The 24,113-nt window shown below is 47.3% G+C and overlaps 2 non-coding genes across 2 annotated transcripts; one reads left to right on the forward strand and one right to left on the reverse strand.

Moving 5' to 3' along the window:
* Positions 1-15,740: 15,740 nt before the first annotated feature.
* Positions 15,741-15,931, reverse strand: LOC140208854 (U2 spliceosomal RNA). Its single transcript, XR_011888957.1, has one exon. It is a non-coding gene; the product is annotated as a U2 spliceosomal RNA (small nuclear RNA).
* A 6,520-nt stretch (positions 15,932-22,451) lies between these two features.
* LOC140208748 (U2 spliceosomal RNA) lies at positions 22,452-22,634 on the forward strand. The gene has a single exon (XR_011888904.1). It is a non-coding gene; the product is annotated as a U2 spliceosomal RNA (small nuclear RNA).
* Positions 22,635-24,113: the final 1,479 nt, after the last annotated feature.

Genomic DNA, 24,113 nt, shown 5'->3' on the forward strand with positions numbered 1-24,113 from the left:
ACATTATCCCCCACCATATATTTTCTTTTGTTTTGGTCTGCTTATCAAACCAACACTTCATTTTGTTTTGAGAAATCTTTACGTTTTGTCTCGCTAGACGACAGGCTTGGTGTAGTTTATTTCTGAACTTCAAAACATAGTCTAACAAGTTAACATGTACATCCCCATCAATCCACTGTTCCTTTAACAAGGTCAAAGGTCCCCTCACTCTATGACCAAATACAAGTTCAAATGGACTAAAGCCCAGTGACTCCTGTACCAACTCTTTTAAGCCTGATTTATACTTGTGCGTCAAGTGTACGCCATCGGCACTACGTACCCTATGCCATACCCACGCTGTACCTTACGCCGTAGGGTGACGTGCAGCTCCTCTAAAAAGTAACTCACGCGTCACGGCGACGCAGAGCGCAACAACTGTGATTGGTCCGCTTGGTAGCATCGCATTTCTGGTTGCTTTTCTCTGCCATGTCTGTACACTGATGCAAAATAAATGGTTGGAGACAATGAACCGAATCGTCAAGTCTACCTGCCAACATCCGAAAATCTTTGAAATGCATTTCCTTGTCCATGTCTCTCATGAAAAAGTTCAACAGTGTCAGAGAAACCCCACCGCCAACTTGCATTTTGGTGGTGAAGTGCAAAGCGATGCAGACACAACTACGCATGCTCGCTACGGCGTAGGGCTACGCAAAAATAAAATGGGGTAGGATACGGCGTATCCCGAACGCACAAGTATAAATCAACCTTTACTGCGAACAAAAGCAAATGTATTCCTTCACCCCAGTCTTTTCCATCTTCAACACAGTATGTCTTAATCATTGTTTTGACAGTAGAATTAAATCTTTCCAAAGCCCCTTGTGATTCCGGATGGTACGCAGACGACGTAATTTGTTTAGGTCCCAGTTCATAAACTACCTGCTGGAATAATCCAGATGTAAAATTACTTCCTTGATCAGACTGGATTTCTTTAGGCAAACCAAATAAAGTAAAAAAAAAACTTAAGAGCCTTCGTCACAGTTTTAGCTTTAATATTTCTGAGAGGTATTGCCTCTGGGAATGTGGATGCGGTATACATAATAGTTAGCAAATACTGATGGACAGCTTTAGTCTTTGGCAATGGGCCACACAATCCACTATAAATTTGGAACAGGGTTCTCTGAATGCAGGTATAGGCCGGAGTGGGGCCACTGGGGTAACCTGATTAGGTTTACCCACAACTTGACAAGTGTGACAAGTTCTGCAAAAGGTCACAACACCTTTCCTCAAATTAGGCCAGTAAAATTCCTTTATAATCCTGTTTACAGTTTTATTCACTCCATAATGGCCATCTAAGGGCATAGTGTGGGCCAAAGTTAAAATTTCAGTCCTATAAACTTTAGGAACTACAACTTGGTGAATAATTGTCCATTCCTCACTCGCAGGCATAGCAGGTGGCCTCCACTTCCTCATTAACACTCCATCCTTGAGATAATACCCTACTGACATTTTTTTAATCTCATCATCTGAGAGAGATGTTTCTTATAAAGCTTCAATCTCAGGGTCCCAGTTCTGTTCTGCTATAAACTCCTTCCTAGACAGGGATAAATCTTTCTCATCAGACTTACTACCTGAATCCTGTTGAAACAATGAAGGCAGAAAAGTCCCTGACAAGTCATCATAACCTGAATCCCAATTTTGGCTACCTTGGGTATCAGAATCGTGCTGCACAGAACCGTCTGCATTAGCAGACTTTTTCACCATACTTCGAGTTACTGTGCAGGAAGTATAAATGTTAAAATCCATCTGTGGGTCGTCAGTGGTTGGCTTAGTTGTCAACTGCACTGCAGGAACAACATTACCATCTACCAGGTCATTCCCTGACAGCAAAGTAACATCTTCCACCTGTAAACTGGAGCATAATCCAATTTTAACAGGTCCCGAAACCAACCCTGACTGTAAAGTTACCCTGTGCAATGGCACAGAAACCATGCCACCCCCAATGCCTTTAATAAGATTTACCTCACCAATGTTAGTCTCACCACCAAACTTTAGAAGGCTGTCTAACATAAGTGACTGAGAAGCCCCAGTTTCTCGAAGAATTTTCACTGGTACCGGTGTTGACCCTTCCATTACTAATACAAACCCATCTGACATAAAATGATCGAATCTCTTCTTAACTCAGTCAGACCTCTCAGTCCTTAAATGAGCCGCAACAAAATGTTCAGAACCCTGTGGGTTTATAGGTGCTTCAACATACTGATCACAGGCATTTGGGACTGCCTCCTTTTCCTTTTTCTTCTTCAGGACAGAACAATTAGCCATCATATGACCAGCTTTCTGACAATAGTAACAAGAGAGACCAGAATATTTCTCCTTCAACTGCTTCCCTTCATTCTTACCTTATTACTAATCCCAGCTTTAATTTCTGGTTTACCCTGGTTATCCCTGCTACTCTTTTGGAAGCTCTTATTCGGGGTAAGCTTAATCTTATGAGTTAAAGCAAACTCATCTGCTAATCTAGCAGACTCCTGCAAAGTGGCAGCATCCTTTTCATCTAAATCTAAATCAAGGATGCATCTTTTGAATTCTTCAATTAAAACCAACTCTTTCAAGCTGTTGAAATCATCATTTACATTTTTATACGTGCACCAGTGGTCAAAACACACAAACTTCTCATAAGAAAATTCCATATAAATCTAGTTCAGAGATTTCCTCAAATTTCTAGACTTTTGCCTGTATGCTTCTGGGACCAACTAATAAGCTTTGAGCACAGCCTCTTTCACTGTGTCATAATCAGCTGCTTCATCAACTGTCAAAGCAGAATAGGCTCACTGAGCCTTCCCCTTAATTACACTTTGTAAGAGAATGGGCCAACCCTCTTTTCACTACTTTAAACCCTGAGCAACCTTTTCAAAATGCTGAAAGTATTTATCAACCTCTGCCTCGTCAAATGGGGGTACCAATTTAACTTCCCGACTGGCCTGAAACTTATCACCAGAGTCTCACGCTAGACCTCTTTGCTGCAATCTCTCTATCTTTTTCAGTTTGAACATCCTCTACCTTTCTGCTTCCTCCCTGTTTTTCTGCCTCTTCTCTCTGTTTTCCTGCCTCAAACTGCCTCTGTCTTTCCACAACCTCCATCTTTATTTTTTCTAACTTGTACGGGAGCTCAAGCTCACTAGGTTTACTTTCAGGAAACACCTCCAACTCTTCCACTTTAAACACACCCTCAGATACATAATACTCAGCTATTATCCTCTGCATCTGTGACCTCCTCATTGTCAATTTCATCTTAGCAAGTTTTAACCTTTTAGCAATACTCAATAACTCAATCCTTCTGGCGTCCTCTAATGCCTCAGAGGTTGGCGCTTCCAGACATGTATCAACATCCATTGCTTCTCATTTTCTACACACAAATAAATCAAAAGGGATTTCACCAATGAAATCAATAAGTAATCTATACGGCCCCAAATCTGTTCATATCCAGGATGCAGGCCTCAATTTTTTTACGAACCCTAACACTTTAAAAATGAACCAGCAGCAATAGACTACACCTGGAGTCTGGTTTTGATGTTAAAACCACTATCTTTATTAGTATCTACTTCTAATATAGTAACTTAAGCAAGATAGGTAGTGGTGGAGGGAGTACATTCAGTTTGGAGGATTGTGACAAGTGGTGTCCCACAAGGATCTGTTCTGGGACCTCTACTTTTCGTCATTTTTATTAACGACCTGGAGGTCGGGGTAGAAGGGTGGGTTGGCAAGTTTGAAGACGACACAAAGGTTGGTGGTGTTGTAGATAGTGTAGAGGATTGTCAAAGATTGCAGAGAGACATTGATAGGATGCAGAAGTGGGCTGAGAAGTGGCAGATGGAGTTCAACCCGGAGAAGTGTGAGGTGGTACACTTTGGAAGGACAAACTCCAAGGCAGAGTACAAAGTAAATGGCAGAATACTTGGTAGTGTGGAGGAGCAGAGGGATCTCAAGGTACATGTCCACAGATCCCTGAAAGTTGCCTCACAGGTGGATAGGGTAGTTAAGAAAGCTTATGGGGTGTTAGCTTTCATAAGTCGAGGGATAGAGTTTAAGAGTTGCGATGTAATGATGCAGCTCTATAAAACTCTGGTTCGGCCACACTTGGAGTACTGTGTCCAGTTCTGGTCACCTCACTATAGGAAGGATGTGGAAGCATTGGAAAGTGTACGGAAGAGATTTACCAGGATGCTGCCTGGTTTAGAAAGTATGCATTATGATCAGAGATGAAGGGAACTAGGGCTTTACTCTTTGGAGAGAAGGAGGATGAGAGGAGACATGATAGAGGTGTACAAGATAATAAGAGGAATAGATAGAGTGGATAGCCAGCACCTCTTCCCCAGGGCACCACTGCTCAATACAAGAGGACATGGCTTTAAGGTAAGGGGTGAGAAGTTCAAGGGGGATATTAGAGGAAGGTTTTTTACTCAGAGAGTGGTTGGTGCGTGGAATGCACTGCCTGAGTCAGTGGTGGAGGCAGATACACTAGTGAAGTTTAAGAGACTACTAGACAGGTATATGGAGGAATTTAAGGTGGGGGCTTATATGGGAGGCAGGGTTTGAGGGTCGGCACAACATTGTGGGCCGAAGGGCCTGTACTGTGCTGTACTATTCTATGTTCTATAAACAATAGTTAACAGTGGTATGTGTATATATGTGTGTAAATATAACTCCCACCCTACTGAGCTCGGGGGAAACAAGGCTTGGAGTCTTGAGACGGTAAAGTATGGAAGTTCAGCTCAATCATAGAATAGGTGATGAGAGAGAGATATTTGTAATCCAGGGTAAATGTTGAGAGAAGGCAATTATGTCAAATTCCACAGTTTCCACGGTGGTAAGAGAACAGTTGCTGTAGAACTTATCCATCGTTGTTCCAAATCCACATACGAATTATCACCGAAAGTGACTTGTCACAAGGGGTATCATCTTCAAGTGAATTACCACACCACACCCAGGCAAGGGTTAACACATAAGTGGTCTTCACAGGATACCCCAAATCCGATCCACTCCTATAGATCAAATGAGGTGACAACCACACATTCAATGTATGCTGAATCGATAATTAACCCAACCTTGTGGGCAGAGGAAAGTTCTAAACAGTGACCCTTGGCCACTCGTTCCCTTGTTTTGAACCTTCCATTTTTCCTCCTTCATCTCTGTCTGACTCTGAGTGTCTGTGTCCTCGGTTAAAACTAAACAAGCTGTGAGTGATGTAAACGAGATGCGAGTCAGACTGATTCGCCTTAATCTCTCTCCCTCTTAAAATGACAGCCCACAGCAAATGAAACCTAGGGATTCATAACAACGGTCACTGCCCATTGTGAACTGACTGATGTGCCAGTAGTTGGGATGACTGAGTGAATCCCTTCCCACATTCTTTGCAGGTGAATGGCTTCTCCCCAGTGTGAACTCGCTGATGTCTCTGTAGGCTGGATGATCGAGTGAATCTCTTCCCACATTCCGAGCAGGTGAACGGCTTCTCCCCAGTGTGAACTCGCTGATGTATCATTAGGGCAGAAGAGTGAGTGAATCCCTTCTCACAGACTGAGCAGGTGAACGGCTTCTCTCCAGTGTGAACTCGCTGATGACTCTGTAGGTTGGATGACTGAGTGAATCCCTTCCCACAGACTGAGCAGCCGAACGGCTTCTCCCCAGTGTGAACTCGCTGATGAATCTGTAGGTCGGATGACCGAGTGAATCTATTCCCACATACAGAGCAGGGAAATGGCTTCTCCCCAGTGTGAACTCGTTGATGACTCTGTAGGTCGCATGACCGAGTGAATCCCTTCCTACAGACTGAGCAGGTGAACGGCTTCTCCCCAGTGTGAACTCGCTGATGACTCTGCAGGTTGGATAACTGAGTGAATCTATTCCCACATTCTGTGCAGGTGAACGGCTTCTCCCCAGTGTGAACTCGCTGATGACTCCATAGGTGGGATGACTCAGAGAATCTCTTCCCACATTCTGAGCAGGTGAACGGCTTCTCCCCAGTGTGAACTCGCTGATGACACTGTAGGTGGGACGACCGACTGAATCTCTTCTGACAGACTAAGCAGGTGAACGGCTTCTCCCCAGTGTGAACTCGCTGATGTAACAGTAGGGTGGATGACTGAGTGAATCTCTTCCCACAGACTGAGCAGGTGAACGGCTTCTCCCCAGTGTGAACTCGCTGATGACTCTGTAGGTGGGATGACTGAGTGAATCTCTTCCCACATACTGAGCAGGTGAACGGCTTCTCCCCAGTGTGAACTCGCTGATGTACCAGTAGGGTGGAAGACTGAGTGAATCTCTTCCCACATACTGAGCAGGTGAACGGCTTCTCCCCAGTGTGAACTCGCTGATGACTCTGTTGGTGGGATGACCGAGTGAATCTCTTCCCACAGTCTGAGCAGGTGAACGTCCACTCCCCGGTGTAAACACGCTGGTCAGCCATTAGGTCAAATGACTGAGTGAATCCTTTCCCAGAAATTCAGCAGATGACCAGCATCTACCCGGTGTGAACTGACTGGTGTGTCCACAGGTGAGACGACTGACTGAATCCTTTCTCACACACAGAACAGGTGAAAGGCCTTGCCCAGTGTGAACTTGCTGATGTACTTTCAATTGAGATGACCGAGTGAATCGATTCCCACTGTTTGAGCAGGTGAACGGCCTTTCTCCTGTGTAGAATGACGACTGTGCCAGTCTGTCAGATAATCAAGTGAATCCCTCCCCACTGTCTGAGCAGGAAAGATGGTTGATTGAATCCCTTGCTCCACTTCTTAAATGTCTAGACAGAGACAGCAAAACTGGTGTTTGAGATTCCTGGAGACAAATTACTTCTCGTTTTAACCTGTAAAAAGATTTACAAAATCCATCAATGGGTGAAGGACAACATTTCAGATGAGATTACTTGAGTTGCCAAGGTTTGTTCTGGTATCACACTGTTACAGTGAGGTTCAACCCAAGTTGGACAGAGAAATCATCTTCTGGCTGGTCGCAGTGCTGGTATCTGGAATGACCATCAATTCCCTGATGCTCTTCCTGTCTCTATCAGAATGGGGCATTTCTGCCATCTCCAGTCTGTTCCTTGGCTCAGTTTGACTCTCTCCATTGGTATTATTCCCTGTTCCTGCTGAGCCACATGGGTGCCTGGCCCCACAGTAACTGAAACACTCTCGCGCAAATAGTCTTTCTTGACGTGCAACTGGGGTTTTCTTGTATCATTAACTTAAGGTGCCACAGTTTTAACGCCATATAAAAAAATCCTGCTGAGATGAATGGTTGGTCTGCACAGCTGTTAAAAGGACTTAGAGTGAATTTTTGTATTATTTCAGGTTCTTTTCACAGTCATAGAAAACTACAACACAGAAACAAGCCCTTTGGGCCAACTAGTTTGTGCTGAACTATTTAAACTGCCCACTCCCATACCCCTACCATCCAGGTACCTTTACAAACCTCTTAAATGTTGAAATTGAGCTCGCATTCACCACTTGTGCTGGCTGCTCATTCCACACCTGGGGTCTGTGTGAAGAAGTTTCCCCTCATGTTCCCCTTAACGTTTCACCTTTCACCCTTAACCCATGGCCTCTAGTTGTAGACCCACCATCTCAGTGGTAAAAGCCAGCTTGCACTTACCATATCTATAACCCTCATAATCGTCGTATACCTCCATCAAATCTCCACTCATCTTCTACATTCCAAGGAATAAAGTCCTGACCTGTTCAATCTTTCTTTATAACCCAAGTCCTCCAGACCTAGCAACATCCTTATGAATTTTCTCTGAACTCTTTCAACCCCTTTTACATCTTTCCTGTAGGTTGGTGACCAAAACTGCACACAATACTCCAGATTAGGCCTCACCAATGTCTCGTGCAGCGTGAACATAACATCCATCTCCTGTACTCAGTACTTTGGTTCATGAAGGCCAATATGCCAAAATCTTTCTTTCCGTCCCTATTTAACTGTGACACCACTTTCAGTGAATTATGGACATGTATTCCCAGATCCCTTTCTTCTGCAGCGTTACTCAGTAACTGACCATTCACTGTGCAATTCTAGGTCCTACCAAAATGCAACACCTCGCACTTGTCTCCATTAAATTCCATTTTGCATTTCTTCACCCATTTTTCCATCTGGTCCAGGTCGCACTGCAAGCCATGATAGTCTTCCTCACTGTCCACTACACCCCCAGTCTTGGTGTCATCCACAAATTTGCTGATCCAGTTAACCACACTATCATCCAGATTACTGATATAGGTGACAAACAGTAACAGATCCAGCACCGATCCCTGTGGCACACCGCTAGTCACAGGATGTGGTCAGAGAGGCAACCATCTGCTACCACACTCTGGCTTCTCCCAAAGACAGTGTCTCATCCAATTTACTATCTCATCTTGAATGTTGAGTGACTGAACCTTCTTGACCAAACTCCCATATGAGAATTTGTCAAGTGCTTTTGCTAAAGTCCATGTAGACAACATCCACTGCCTTGCCTTCATCCACTTTCCTGATAACTTCCTCGAGAGACTCTATAAGATTGGATAGACATGATCTGCTGCCTATCCTTAATCAGTCCACATCAATCCAAATACTTGTATATCCGTCTCCTGCACACACATTCCAATAACTTTCCCACTACTAATGTCAGGCTCACCAATGTATAAATTCCTAGTTTATTTTTAGAGCCTTTTTTGAACAGCAGAACAACATCGGCTGTCCTCCAATCCTCCAGTACCTCACCTGTCACTAAGGATGACTTAAATATCTGTGCTTGGGCCCCAACAATTTCTGCACTTGTCTTCCGCAGGGTCCCAGGGAACAACTTGTCAGGCCCTGGGGATTTATCCACGCTAATTTGCCTTCAGACAGCAAACAGCTCCATCTCTGTAATCTTTACAGGGTCCATGAAGTTGATGCTGCTTTCCCTCACTTCTATAGACTCTGTGACCATCTCCTGAGTAAATACGGATGCAGAAAATATCTCCCCCATCTATTTGTCTCCTCATATCGATTACCATTCTGACCTTCCAGAGAATTAATTTTTCCCCTTGCCATCTTTTCGCACTTAACATATCTGCAGAATCCATGAGGATTCTCCTTCACCTTGTCTGTTGGGGCAACCTCATGCCTTCTTTTATTTCTTTCATAAGTGTTCACCTGAATTTCCCGTACTTCATAAGTATCCCATTTGTTCCTATCTGCCCGTACCTGGTATGCACCTCTTTTTTATTGATCTGGGAGATGAAAGCCAAAGGGGTGATGGAGCTGCATGGTGGGAGGTGGGAGTAGGGGAGGGTTAAACTAAAGTTGCAGGGAGAATGGGAGCCTGAATAACAGAACAGATAGTGGAGGTGTTGTGGAGACAGATGTTGTTCAGTCCTTAGGCAAAGTCAGGAATTAAAAACATTGAGCATGGTGCAGTGAATATGCTCAATCCTGTACATTTCAATACAGGGAGCAGCGTAGGAAAGGCGGATGTGTTCAGGACATGGATCAACACCTGGAATTATGACACTAGGATCTGGCAACTGTGGACTGGGACAGGCTGCTTTATGGCAAAGGTGCGCTTGATAAATGGGAGGCCTTCAAACCGAAATTTTGAAAGTACAAGGCGGGTATGTGCCTGTCAGAATAAAAGGTAAAGATAGAAACTGTAGGGAACCTTGGTTTTTAAGAGATATTGAGACCCTGGTGAAGCACAAAATGGAGTTGCAGAACAGGGACAGGCAGGTAGGTTCTTATGGAGTTTAAGAAATGCAAGAGAACACATAAGAAATAAATCAGGATGGCTAAAAGGCATGAGATTCCCCTTGCAGAAAAGATGAAGGATAATCCTCAGGGATTCTGGAGATAGATTAAGAGCAAAAGGACTGCAATGCACAAAATTGGTCCTCTGGAAGACCGGAATGGCAAACCATGTGTGGAACCAAAGCAGATGGGGGAGATCTGAGTATGGAATGAGCTGCCAGACGAGGTGGTAAATGCGGGTTCTTTTTTAACATTTAAGAATAAATTGGATAGATACATGGATGGGAGGTGTATGGAGGGATATGGTCCGTGTGCAGGTCAGTGGGACTAGGCAGAAAATGGTTCGGCGCAGCCAAGAAGGGCCAAAGGGCCTGTTTCTGTGCTGTAGTTTCTATGGTTCTATCTCAAATATATTTTTCATCTCATTTACTCAGGAGATGGACACAGGGTCTATGGGATTGTGGAAAAGCGGCATTAAAATCGTGGAACCTGTACGGATTAACGAAGAGGAGATGATTGCCATCCTGAGGCAGATTAGGGTGGATAAATCTCCAGGGCATGACAAGGTGCTCCTTTGGACCCCACGGGAGGCAGTGCAGAAGTCGTTGGGGCCCTAGCAGATATAACTAAATCATCCTTAGTGACAGGGGAGTTATCTGAGGATTGTAGGATAGCCAAAGTCATTTCGCTCTTCAACATAGAGCATAGAAATCTACAGCATATTCCAGGCCATTCAGCCCACAATGTGGTGCCAACCATGTAACTTACTCTAGAAACTGCCTGGAATTTCCCTAGCACATAGACCCCTATTTTACTGAGCTCCGTGTACCTATCTAAGAGGCTGTTAAAAGACCCTATTGTATCTGCCTCGACCACCACTGCTGGCAGTGCATTCCACACACCCACCACTCTCTGTGTAAAAAAACTTAACCCTGACATCTCCTCAGTATCTATTTCCAATCACTTTAAAATTATGCCCCTCGTGTTAGCCATTTCAACCCTGGGGGAAAACCTCTGGCGATCCACACGATCAATGCCCCTCATCATCTTATACACCTCAAAAAGGCTCCAAACATAAACAAAGAAATTATATATTGCTTTGAAGATTTGTTAGAAGTATACAAAATTATAAGGGTATAGATCAGGTAAATGCAAGCAGCTTTTTCCACTGAGGTTGGGAGGGATGACAACCAGAGGTCATGGGTAAGTGGGGAAGGAGAAAATGTAATGGGAACACGTGGAAAAGCTCTTCACTGAAATGGTCGTGAGAGTGTGGAATGAGATGTCAGCACAAGTGGTGAATATGAGCTGGGTTTCACAATTAAGAGAAGTTTGATAGGTACCTGGATGGTGGGGTATGGAGGCGATGGTCCCAGTGCAGGTAGTTGCATTAGACAGATTAAATTTTTTTTACCATTGACTAGATGGGTCAAATACCCTGTTTCCGTACCGAACTACTCCATATTTTTATGACAGACAAGCTGGACAAACCTGTTTGGAAGGGAAAAGGTAGGATTGACGATGGAGCAGCAATGGCTGGAGCTTTTGTGAGCAATTCGGGAGCTGAGTGACAGATACATCCCAAAGAAGTGGAAGCATTGGAAAGGCAGGAGGACAAAACCGTGGCTGAAATGAGAAGCCAAAGCCAACATAAAAGCAAAAGAAAGGGCAAACAAAAGAGCAAAAACTATTGGGAAGCTTTTAGAAACCAACAGAAGATGATTAAAAAAAAAGTCAGATGAGCTCAGGGGGTGGAATTATGATATTGTAGTCACTAATGAGTCTTGGTAGCACCCAACAGTCTGAGGCATTTAGAGTAACAAACTAACCGGGGCCTAAATATCTCTTGAAAACCAAGGTACAATATGATAATTCCCTGTCCTGAGCTCATCTGGCTTTCCTACGATGCTTCTTGCATTGTGATATACACAGCTCAGCACATTCATTGCACCATGCTCAACCATTTGATTGCTGACTCTGTCAGAGGTCTGAACAACATCTGACTGGTGTCAAGAAAACAACCTCTCGCTCATTGTCACAAAAACAAAGGAGCTGATTGTGGACGACAGGAGGAATGGAGACAGGCTAACCCCTATTGACATCAATGGATCTGGGGTTGAGAGGGTGAACAGCTTTAAGTTCCTTGGCATAAATATCACCGAGGATCTCACATTGCCTGTACATACCGGCTGTGTTGTGAAAAAAGCACACCAGCACCTCTTTCACCTCAGACGGTTGAAGAAGTTCGGGATGGGGCCCCAGATCCTAATAACATTCTACAGGGACACAATTGAGAGCATCCTGACAGGCTGCATCACTGCCTGGTATGGGACCTGTACTTCCCTTAATCGCAGAAACCTGCAGAGAGTGGTGCGGACAGCCCAGCACATCTGTAGATGGAAACTTCCCACTGTTCAGGACCTTTACAGAGACAGGTGTGTAAAAAGGGCCCGAAGGATATTGGGGACCCGAGTCACCACAACCACAAACTGTTTCTGCTGCTACCATCCAGGAAACGGTACCACAGCAAAAGGACCAACAGGCTCCGGGACATCATCTCCCACCAGCCCATCAGACTGATTAATTCATGCTGATACAATTGCATTTCTATGTTATATTGACTGTCCTATGTACAAACTATTTATTATAAATTACACATTGCACATTAGACGGAGACGTAATGTAAAGATTTCCACTCCTCATGTATATGAAGGATGTATGTAATAAAGTCAATTCAATTCATTTCACCCTCTCCACTATCTGTTCTGTCATTCTGGCTCCCATTCCCCCTACAACTTATTTTAACCACATCACCCTCTCCCCACACTAGCACTAGCGAGCCTTACCACTGGGATATTAGTCCCCTCTTATTCTGTTCCCCTCACTAACAAATCCCCTATCACCCCTTTGACCAAAGAACAAACTGCCGGAGGAACTCAGTGGGTCGGGCAGCATCTGTGGAGGGAAATGGACCGTCAACATTTCGGGCCGAGACCCTCCCTCTGGACTGAGAGTGGACGGGAAATAGTCAGAGAAAAGAGGTGAGGGGTGGGGATGGGGCAAGAGCTGGGGAGTGAGAGGTGGATCCAGGTGAGGGGGAGGTGGGAAGGTGGAAATAGTGACGGGGTGGGAAGTGAGTGGTTGGGGCAACACGGGGCTGCAGAAGATGGAAATTAGTTCCATAGAGGATTAACAAAGAGGTTAGAGAGTATTTGTTATAGGGAGTGCAATGAAGATTCACCAGACTGATCCCTGGAGTGGTGGGGTCATCATATGAAGAAAGATCAAATGTGTTAACCCTTTCATTTAGTGAATCGAGGACTGAGAGGTGAACACATTGAAATGCACAACATCATTACCGGCTGAACCAGGGATCCCAATCTCTGAAAAAGGGGGTGGACTGTCCGGGACTGAGATGAGGGGAAATGTCTCCACTCCGAGGGTGGTGAATGTCTGTAAATCCCCACCACAGAGGCCGGTGAAGACTCGGTGATCGTCCTCACATAAAACAGAGGCCGGCAGATGTGTGGAGACCGAAGGGATCGAGGAAATGAGGATCGGGCAGAAACATGTGGCTGAGATGGGAGAGCAGCCGTCAGCTTGTTGGTGGTTAGAGGGGCTGAATGGCCACCTCCTGCTGTGTCTCACTTGATGTTTCCTGTCCAGTGAGGCTGGAGGAATGTGAATAGTAATTAGTGTTTATACACATGGAGAGATTTAAATGAAACCTGCACATTTCCTGTTTGGGTCTGAATTGAGTGATTAGATCAGACCGGACGCAGCTTTGTCATTGTGCCGACTCCAGATACAAAGCCAATGAAACGCAGTTGGCATCTGGACTGGGGGGGGGGGGGGGGTCGGGACCGTCACGTGACGGCTCTGCCCATTTACCTGGCCGGAAACACGTCACCTGCCAATCAAGGTTTGACCCCGCCTGGGCCATCAATGCACACCTCACCATTGGCCTCGTTAATTAGCCTTGTACTTGGCCTCGGGTAATTGGCCTTTGTAATCAGTTTAACCCTGCTGGCACCGAGCCATTGGCTTCCCTGTGAATCACCTGGGCTGGACCTTCCAGACCTATAAAGCAGCCCACGTGTGCGTGACCCTCTCTCTTTTGTGCTACCTCCGAGGGACCACTCTGCTGTCCGTGAGTTGTGCTTTGAATAGGGTTGGGAGTGTGGATATTGTCCCTAAGCAGAAGAGCCGCGCCTGCACAAAGTCAAGGGTGGTTGTATACTTTGTCCCCACGCGATTTAATGTGATTTATTGCTGATCCGACTACTGTAAGTTGTGCGCGTGTTGCTTCCGTTGCCATTTTCCCCCGTTTGCCTTCTGTAAATAAAATCCTTCACTACCCAGACTGTGAGCCCAGAGCCCTTGACTTTGAGACCTGCAGAATCTGTTTCCTCACTGGCGCTGCGTGGGGAAAGTGTTCTTGAACAGGGGCAAAATGGCCAGTACAGGCACCGAGCGTAGGATTCCCGGCTGGACCGACGAGAGAGGGATTTGAGGCCTGGCGGACCACGGTAAACCGGTGGACTGGCCCGAGCAGTTGGACCCACGTTGCGAGCACCTGGCCGCGGGGCTGCTCCGGCTGTGGGATGAGGGGGGCCCCAACATGAGCCTCTCTGATCAAGAGGCGAGCGCCCCGGGGAGCCTGTCTGATCAACAACGCCCCACGGGCGCCGCAGCCGAAGATCCGGGTAGGCTCTACCCTGTGGGATCGGGTGGTGACCGCTGTGAGGGTCCGATACCCCACCCTCCTGGAGTGGGATCTACACCGGCGCCCGCAATGGGGTACGGTCAGTCAGGGCACCCGGGTTGTTAGAGAGTGGGCGCTGGTCAACGGCATCTACCAGGGAGCCTGCGACCGTAATTTTTTATAAAACACCCGGATGACCGGTACCCTCACAGGATACCTGGTCACCACCGCGCACCCCGATATAGTCAGTGATCCTGCCCCTCATGACACCAGCTAACGGGAGGACCGTGCGGGATGGTATCACCCTCCTTGAATAGATGCAGTGGGGGCAGAGGCAAGGGCTGGAGACAAGCCCTCCCCGTTTTACGCGCAGGCAGCTGTACATGGACATGGATCCCCAATCCTGACCTCTGCACCCTGTGGAAGGAGCTTTGTGGCGGTGGGGTGGTGGGCAACTGGGCGATTGCACTCATTCTTGTTATTTATCATCGCTGTGTGTATATTATGTTGTCTGCCAAATTTTTAAGAGCACGTCTGTCTTTCTTTAGTTCTGTATAGTCAGATATAGCGTTCACCTTATAAATAGAGTAAGATGTATTCCTTTCCTTTTCACTGCGGGAACGCCTGGCGAGTGGCGAGGCTGCCGAGGGGTGGACTGTGCTGACTGTCACGTGACAGCACCGCCCACGCCTGGTCAGAAGACACGCCCCCTGCCAATCAAGGATTGACCCCTCCTCGCCCATCACTGCACACCTAACCACCGGCCTTGTAATCAGCTTAACCCTGCCGGCACCGAGCCGTTAGCGTTCCTGTGAATTACCTGGGCCGGGCACTTCAGCCTTCCTGCATGAAAAGGGCTGGACGCTCTCTTTGCCATTTCCGAGGGACCACTCTGCTTCATTCCAGGCTGAGAACCGTGGAACAGCGCTGGAGGAAATTGTTGGTAAGCTGTGCATTGAATAGGGTTGGTGATTGTCCCTGATAGCATTGAGCCGTGCCTGTACAGTGAAGGGGCTCGGGCATCGTATTGACTTTTCCCTTGGATGTGTGTGTGTGTACTTTATTCCCACGTTCGTTATTAATCGTCTGCGTGTGTTTTACTGCCGACCTGACTTTATCCACGACTGCTGTAAATTGTCTGCGTGCTGTTTCTGTTGCCATTTTCCCATGGTTGCCTTTGAGCTGCTGTGTCCCCTCATTAAAAACAAATGTAGCCTGCGAAAAGTACGGGGCAGAAACACGAAGCATGGAGACAACCGGATTCTATTTTTCATTTGTTGTTAGTTTCCCCGAGGGGAGGTGCACCGTTCCCGGAGGCACTGCAATACCGGGTCGATGCGCGGAGTGGACGGAGCAAGCCCCTATTCCATCTCCCTGTTCCAAAAATCAATTTAATATATGGTCCCCAGATAAGGGACGTATCAGATATTAAACTGATAAGAACAGATACTACACTTGATCTTAGCCAAAAGGCCGAGAAGCGATACCACAAATGTCCGGACCCTTTCGGATCTTGCTAGTCTTCCCTCTATTAAGTTGGACCGACTGTCTACAGGACACCGATTTATCCTACCTCTCTTCAACTTTTGAAGTAGGTTTGGTGTAATTTCGCTCAGTCTTTGACATAAGTTGTATTTTTCTCCCTTGTCGCGAAATCTCTTTCGGAATACAGCTGATCATGTAAAATAGCGGATATTCCGCCAACCAAATGAGAGAGGCGGCCCTGGTTTGTATGCAAACTCCTCCTCTCAGCTGTTCTGCCCGCCCTCTAGCGTCTGATGTCATTGCAAGCGTGATGACGTTTACGGAAGGCGTTGCAGCGAGAGAAGCGAAGTTGCGGCCGGGTCGTTTGGCGAGCCTGGCGGGGCAGGTGATTGGGGAGGGGGTCCTCCGGAAACGGGAGGTGGGTGGCTAGGAACATCGGGTGGAAGCGATGGCTGGGGATTGCGAAGAAGGAGAGGGTTGTAAATGGGGTAAGTGAGGTCGTTTGATGGGGGACGATGGGTAGTTGAGTTGGTCGGGGAGAGGGACGGGATAGAGTCGGATGAAAGGGAGGGGGTAGGGTTGCAACTCGGACAATATTTAAGTGTGAGCTGGCATGTGGCAAATAACTACTTTCCTGACATCCGAAGGCCTTTCTGCCGTATCCCACCAGCCAAATACCGGAAGTAATTATGAACATTCCGTATTTGCCTAAGTTTGTCCAGCTCCATCCAGCATTTAACAACATTCTCCAACCTATGGCTTGTATCACTTACTACGTCTCCAAGGAGGAAAAAAAAAAGGTGGAAATCTGGGGAAAAGAGGCATAAAATGCCGCAAAGGATTTGGTGGTAATGCAGCATTCTGTAGAGAAAGAAGCAGTTAATGATTCAGATGTGATTCTTAATCATGGCAGTGATCTTTCATCAGTTCTAAGAGCCATTAACCTGACACATTTGCTCTATTTCTCTGCAAAATGCTGACTGAAGTGGCAAGTATTCCCAGCACTTATTTTATTTCAAAAGATTGCCATTCTGTCGTTATATTATTCTCCCAGTTCCTTTCGTCCATCCCTGGGGAGCAATTTTTTTTTTGCAGGACCAGCCACAGATTAGCGTTTCAATAACCCTATGCAGTAAACTCTATTCGTTCAACACTATTGGTGTGATAGAAGAATACTAAGTTGTAGATTACAGAATGTTAAATAACCAGCACTGTAACATTCTGACTTCTTTGCCTTTCTCCCGCTGTGGTTTGGGAACTTTAAAGCTTGGCTGTTTGCAAGGCTGAAGTTTCTCAAATTTATTTTAATCATTTTCTTTTAAATGGTAGTGCAGCTGTGATTGAACAGGGAGATTGCTCTTCAGTGCCAGGGCACATCTCCTGGGCAGAATGTACTAGCCACAGGTCTTTATGATGCATGTTCTACGGGTCTATGGTGGCCAGTGCTATCATGTTTGCTGTTGTGTTCTGAGGCAGCAGGCTGAGGGTAGCAGACACCGACAGAATCAACAACCCCAGCATCTGCAGATTATTTTGTGTGAACAGAATCAACAAACTCATTCGTAAGGCCAGTGATGTTGTGGGGATGGAACTGGACTCTCTGACGGTGGTGTCTGAAGAGAGGATGCTGTCCAAGTTGCATGCTATCTTGGACAATGTCTCCCATCCACTACATGATGTACTGGTTGGGCACAGGAGTACATTCAGCCAGAGACTCATTCCACCGAGATGCAGTACAGAGCGTCATTCCTGCCTGTGGCCATCAAACTTTACAACTCCTCCCCTGGAGGGTCAGACACCCTGAACCAATAGGCTGGTCCTGGACTTATTTCCTTGCATAATTTACATATTACTATTTAACTATTTATGGTTTTATTATTATTTATGGTGCAACTGTAATGAAAACCAATTTCCCCCAGGATCAATAAAGTATGACTATGATTTTGGGTTACAGAGTTACCCTGGGACCAGCCTGCTGTGAGTTGCCAAGAGTACTGCGATTGGGATGCAAAGAAACTACCTGACACCATGGAAGAAGATTGAACCTTTCTCATTGAGTAAGGAAATGATTTGTAATCTGCCCTTTGGCTAGTGCCGCATTGAGTATAGTGAAGTAATTTGGTGTTGTTTTAAAATTTTGGGCTGTTTTTGGAGCGTTCAAAGGCAGACAGGTAAAACTTTCTCCACCACATTGATGACGTCATTGATGCTGTTTCCAGCTCCCGTGTGGAGCTCGTCAGACTTAGTCTGGAGTGAGCCCTGACGAAGGGTCTCGGTCTGAAACGTCGACTGTACCTCTTCCTAGAGATGCTGCCTGGCCTGCTGCGTTCACCAGCAACTTTTATGTGTGTTGCTTAAAATTCCAGCATCTGCAGATTTCCTCATGTTGTCGTCAGATTTGTCAACTTTCCCACCAACATACACCCCCTCTCTCAAATTTGCTTGGTCCATTTTCATGATCTCACTCCCCTTTCCTGATCTGTCTCTCTCTGTCTCCAGAAACGGATTACCTTCTGGCCTCTTTAACAAACCTACTGACTCCCACAGTTACCTTGTCCACAACAGTTACTTTCTGACATTAAATGGACCTATGGAAACTCTGCTCACACTGTCACTTTCAAGGATACTATTCCCTTCTCTCAGTTTCTTTGTCTCTGCTGCATCTGATTTTATGAGGAGGTTTTTCATGCTAGGACATCCAAGAAATCTTTTTTCAATCAATAAAGGGGTTTCCTGCCCACTGCAATCAATACAGAACTCACCCGTAACTCCTCCATTTCCTGCACGTCTGCCCTCTCCCCATGTCCCCTCCACGACATAATAACGATAGGATTACCTTTTCTGCATCTGCCATTCACTGAAGCTCTGCATTCAACATATTCTCTGCAATTTCCACTATCTCCACCAGGATCTCACCACCAGGCACATCTTCCTCTCCACGTCCGTCTCCATTTATCACAGGGATCACTCTCCCTGTGACTCTCGTCTGCCAAACACCCTGCAACCACAATAAGTGTTACATCTATCCCTACACCTCTTTCATAATCACTCTTCCTCCCAGTGTAGCCTCCTCTACATCAGTGAGACCCAACTCAGTTTGGAGATCACTAACTGATGCACAAACACGAGGAATTCTGCAGATGCTGGAAATTCAAGCAACACACATCAAAGTTGCTGGTGAACGCAGCAGGCCAGGCAGCATCTCCAGGAAGAGGTACAGTCGACGTTTCAGGCCGAGACCCCTCGTCAGGACTAACTGAAGGAAGGGTCTCGGCCTGAAACGTCGACTGTACCTCTCCCTAGAGATGCTGCCTGGCCGACTAATTGATACATCTTCACTCTTTCTGCTACAAGTAGGACTAGAGGAGGAGTACACAGGTTGGAAAACCTTGAAAACCTTTGATTCCCCAGTTCTCTGGTGGGAAGCCACCAAGGAGAACATCAAGAAGTTCTTCATACGCAAGGGTATCCAGAAAGCAAGCCAGGAGCAGAGGGAACTGGTCGAGGCAGGTTTGAGGTTGTCATTTAAAGTTAAATTGGACAGGAAAGGAATGGAAGGTGATGGGCTGAGTGCAGGTCGGTGGGACGAGGTGAGAGTAAGAGTTCAGCGTGGACTAGAAGGGCCAAGATGGCCTCTTTCCGTGCTGTAATTGTTATATGGTTATATGGAACTGCGTAAACTCCAGACAGAGTTGCAGTAACTCCTCCTTCTGCAGTCGAAGGGGGTGGATGTCGGGGAGGAACTGCGAGAGGTGAAGAGCCGGAAAGCCCAGCACCTTGCCGCCGAATCCTCCAAGATCATCTACCGATCAAGGGTCCAAACCGTGGAGCAGGACGAGACGTGCTCAGGCTTCTTCCAGAAGGTGCACAAGGGGAGCTCTGTGATCCTCAACCTTAGGGAAGAGGACGGCTCAGTCGTGTCCTCGTAGAATGACATACTGAGGATCTGCAGGTCCTTCTATGCCGGTCTGTACGATGAAAAGGCCACAGAATCCACAGCCTCCCGCAACTTCCTGTCATCTATCACACAGGTCTTAGGCGACGGCAAGCGGGAGAGTCTGGATCAGCCACTGACTCTGGTCGAGTTGACAGGCTCCATCCGTTCCTTTGGGTCGGGTAAGACTCCCGGAGGCGACGGCTTACCGGCTAAGTTGTACTCGGCTCTGTGGAACTGGATGGGCCCAGACCTGCTGGAAGTGTACAACGCTATGCTTCTGGCCGGCAGTATGTCAGAGTCCATGAGGAAGGGCACGATCACCCTCATCTACAAGCAGAAGGGGGAAAGGGAGGACATCAGGAATTGGAGACCCATCTCTCCTGAATGTGGACTACAAGATCCTGTTGAAGGCCATTGCCAACAGGGTCGAGTCTGCTCTGGGACAGGTGATCCACCCGGACCAAACCTGTGCTGTACCGGGCAGGAAGATCTCAGACAGCCTCACGCTGCTGAGGGACACCATCGCCGATGTGCAGGACGGGGGTGAACGCCTGCCTGGTCAGCTTGGACCAGGAGAAAGTCTTCGACAGGATATCGCACACGTACATGGCGGATGTGCTCTCCAAAATTGGTTTTGGGGAGGGAATCCGAAATCAGATCAGACTGCTCGACACAGACATCTGTAGTGCAGTCCAGGTCAATGGGTGGGAAACCTCTCTCCCCTGTCTTGTTTGCTGCATTGAACCCTTTGCCGAAGCCATCAGGAGGGATGAGGGCATAAGAGGGGTGATGCTGCCAGGCAGTGGAGGGACCCAAGTGAAAACCTCCCTGTACATGGACGATGTCACCCTCTTCTGCTCTGATCCGAGGTCAGTTTGCAGGTTGATTGGCATCTGCGAACAGTTTGAGCTAGTGTCGGAGGCCAGGGTCAACCGCACGAAGAGCGAAGCTATGCTATTCGGCAACTGGCCGGACCGATCCAACGTCCCCTTCGCCATCAGGTCTGACCACGTGAAGGTGTTGGGGATCTGGTTCGGAGGGGCTGAGGCGTGCAACAAGAACTGGCAGGAGCGGACTGCCAAGGTGAAACAGAGACTGGGACTGTGGGGAGGGCGCTCCCTGTCGATAACGGGCAAGAACCTGGTCATCAGGTGTGAGGTGCTCTCAGGGCTGCTGTACTTGGTGCAGGTGTGGCCCGTCCCCAGCTCCTGCAGCTCGGAAATCACCCGAGCTGTCTTCAGATTCGTCTGGGGATCCAAGATGGAGCGGGTGAGACGGACCGCCATGCACAAGTCCCTGGATAATGGGGGCAAGAATGTCCCCAATGTCGCCCTCATTCTGATGGCCAGCTTCGTGTGTGGCTGCATCAGGTTGTGTGTAGAACCCAGGTATGTGGGCACCAAGTACCACTCTGTGCCCAGGTTCTACCTGTCACCCGGGCTAGGAAGGATGGGTCTGGCCCCACTCCCGCGCAACGCCCCCGTCAGCTGGTCGTTGCCGGCATACCTGTCCTTCATAGAAAAGTTCTTCCAGGAGAACGCCTTTGACCACAGGGTCATCAGGCAGTGGTCGGCACGTAATGTCCTGCAGCCACTGCAGGAGAAGGACGAGATGGACACAGTGGGGTGGTTCCTTGAGCAGACCGTCCAGTTCATCTGGCAAAATGCCTCATCGCCAGACCTCACCAACAGTCACCAGGACCTTGCCTGGCTGGCGATGAGAGGGGCCCTCCCAGTCAGATCCCTCCTGTACGCCTGGAACATCGTCTCCGCTCCCCACTGCTCACGGGAGGACTGCAGTGAGGAGGAGTCTGTGACCCACCTCTTCGCACACTGTCAGTTCGCAGAGAGGGTGTGGAGGATGACGGAAGGGACGGTGTCAAGTTTCAACCCCAGCAGCTGCGTAACCGAGGACTCTCTGATCTACGGGCTGTTCCCGGGGACGCACACGGAGACCAACATCCGGTGCTGCTGTCAGATCATCAACTCGGTGAAGGACGCTCTTCGGTCGGCCCGAAAATTGATGATTTACCAGCACATAGAGATGTCCGTGGGAGAATGTGCTGCTGACTGGCACATTCTCAGCTGCAGGAGTACTTTATTGTTGCCAAACAATTGATACTAGAGCATACAATCATCACAGCGATATTTGATTCTGCTCTTCGTGCTCCCTGGAGTACAAATCGATAGTAAATATTAAAAATTTAAATTATAAATCACGTGCTGAGGGATGCACTCAAACTTGGTGCAGCCACCGCAAAAGCCGGGTGGAGAAGGACCACAGTTTAAGGTTTGTCACCCGCGCGCGGGAGTGCGAGGAGTCGGGTGGCGAAGAGTATTCCTCTCCTCAGTGGTGTGGATAGATGAATCAACATCGTGCTACAGGAGTGGCTGGAAATGTGGAAAGGTATAGACTGTAATGGAACATCAGTAAAGGAATGAGAGTCAATGAATGATTTATTGTAAACATCTTTATTTTGAATAAGGACAGAGTAAACACATGATTTATTGTAAATAACTTTATTTATTCTATAAGGACTTAGGGTCAACAAATGTTTTTTTGCAAATAATTTTATTTTGTAATATTTCTGAATAAAGTATATTTTTCAAAAAAATCAGTTCTTATCAGTTTAAAATCTGATGCGTCCCTTATCTGGGACCATATATTACATTGATTTTTGGAACAGGAAGATGGAATAGGGGCTTCCTTCGTCCACTCCGTGCATCGACCCAGTATTGCAGTACCCCTCGGAATGCTGCACCTCCCCTCGGGGAGATTAAACAACAAATAAAGAGTAGAATGCAGTTATCCGTACGCATTAACCTTCTTAGGCTTTTTCCCTATTCCTTCGTTGTACTTTTACAGGTAGTGTTAATGGTAAGACTCCTGGCAGTGTGGAGCATCAGAGGGTTCTTGAGGTCCGAGTCCATAGGATGCTCAAAGCAGCTGTGCAGGTTGACTCCGTGGTTAAGAAGGTGTACGGTATATTGGCCTTCATCAATCGTGGCATTGAATTTAGGAGCCGAGAGGTAATGTTGCAGCTATATAGACACTGGTCAGACCCCACTTGGAGTACTGGCTCAGATCTGGTCGCTTCACTACAGGAAGGATATGGAAACCATGGGGAGGGTGCAGAGGAGATTTACAAGGATATTGCCTGGATTGGGGAGCATGCCTTATGAGAATAGGTTGAGTGAACTTGGCCTTTTCTCCTTGGAGCAACAGAGGATGAGAGGTGGCCTGATAGAGGTGTATAAGATTATGAGATGCTTTGATTGTGGGGGTGTGAGCTGGGTCTGTGCGGAGGAAGCTTGACTCTGTCTGGCCCCGGGTTTGTGTGCCAGGTCTGTAAAGAGGGAGCTTCAGCCCGTGTTGATTGCTTCTGTTCCCTTCTGTTTGCGACCTTGGTGGACGTGGGTCAGATATTATACAGTATATGAGCTTCCAATCTCCTTTATTGTTTTTGACTGTGAGAGCAAGAAAGCACGCAGGAAGGTGGGGATCAGGATAGTGCGAGTATCTGGCGTGAGAGGATGCGGTGGTCAGCCGGGATGGGGAGTGAACAGATCCTGGGGACCAGACACTATCAGACTGACATCCCTCAGCCTGGAGCTGAGACGCTGCCGTACCAGTGTGAGGAGCTCACACCATTATTGCAGTTCACCGGGTGCGGTGGGCAGCAGTAACCCCAGGGTACTGTTTCTCCTCTAGTGAGACTCGAGTCCGACACCAAGACAGGAAATTACAGTGGTTTATTGATTTCATCATGACAAATGTAAATTAAACAATGTGTGAGCTGCTCGTGTGCAGGGATAAATAAGCTGCTCCCAACTCACTCAGAATCACACACAATTAACTGACCGGTGACAATGAGTGACAGATTGAATAATCAGTCCCGTTTCTCACCGTCACTCTGCATCGGGGAACCGATGATTATAAAATCACACTTCAGGGCCGTGTCTGAGATCGCTGCAGATCCAGGGTCACTGCCGAGGTATTTGTCAATTTAACATCATTATATCAGCCAGACTGCCGAATGCACCGTCCTCAGCAAAGGGAGCAAAAGGATTCTCTCCCGGGATAATCCCGCCCCGGGACACCAGTGTCCCAGACTGAACCCCGGCCCCCAGGCTCTTTCTGTCTAATTCCCCGGGGTCTCGTGGGGGAGTCTCAAACCCGCACATCCACTGGAAGCTGTGCCACTGGACAGGAGGCGGAAATACATCACTGTGGGAACGCTCCGAA

This window comes from Mobula birostris, chromosome 13 (assembly GCF_030028105.1).
Source record: "Mobula birostris isolate sMobBir1 chromosome 13, sMobBir1.hap1, whole genome shotgun sequence".
Lineage (NCBI taxonomy): Eukaryota > Metazoa > Chordata > Chondrichthyes > Myliobatiformes > Myliobatidae > Mobula > Mobula birostris.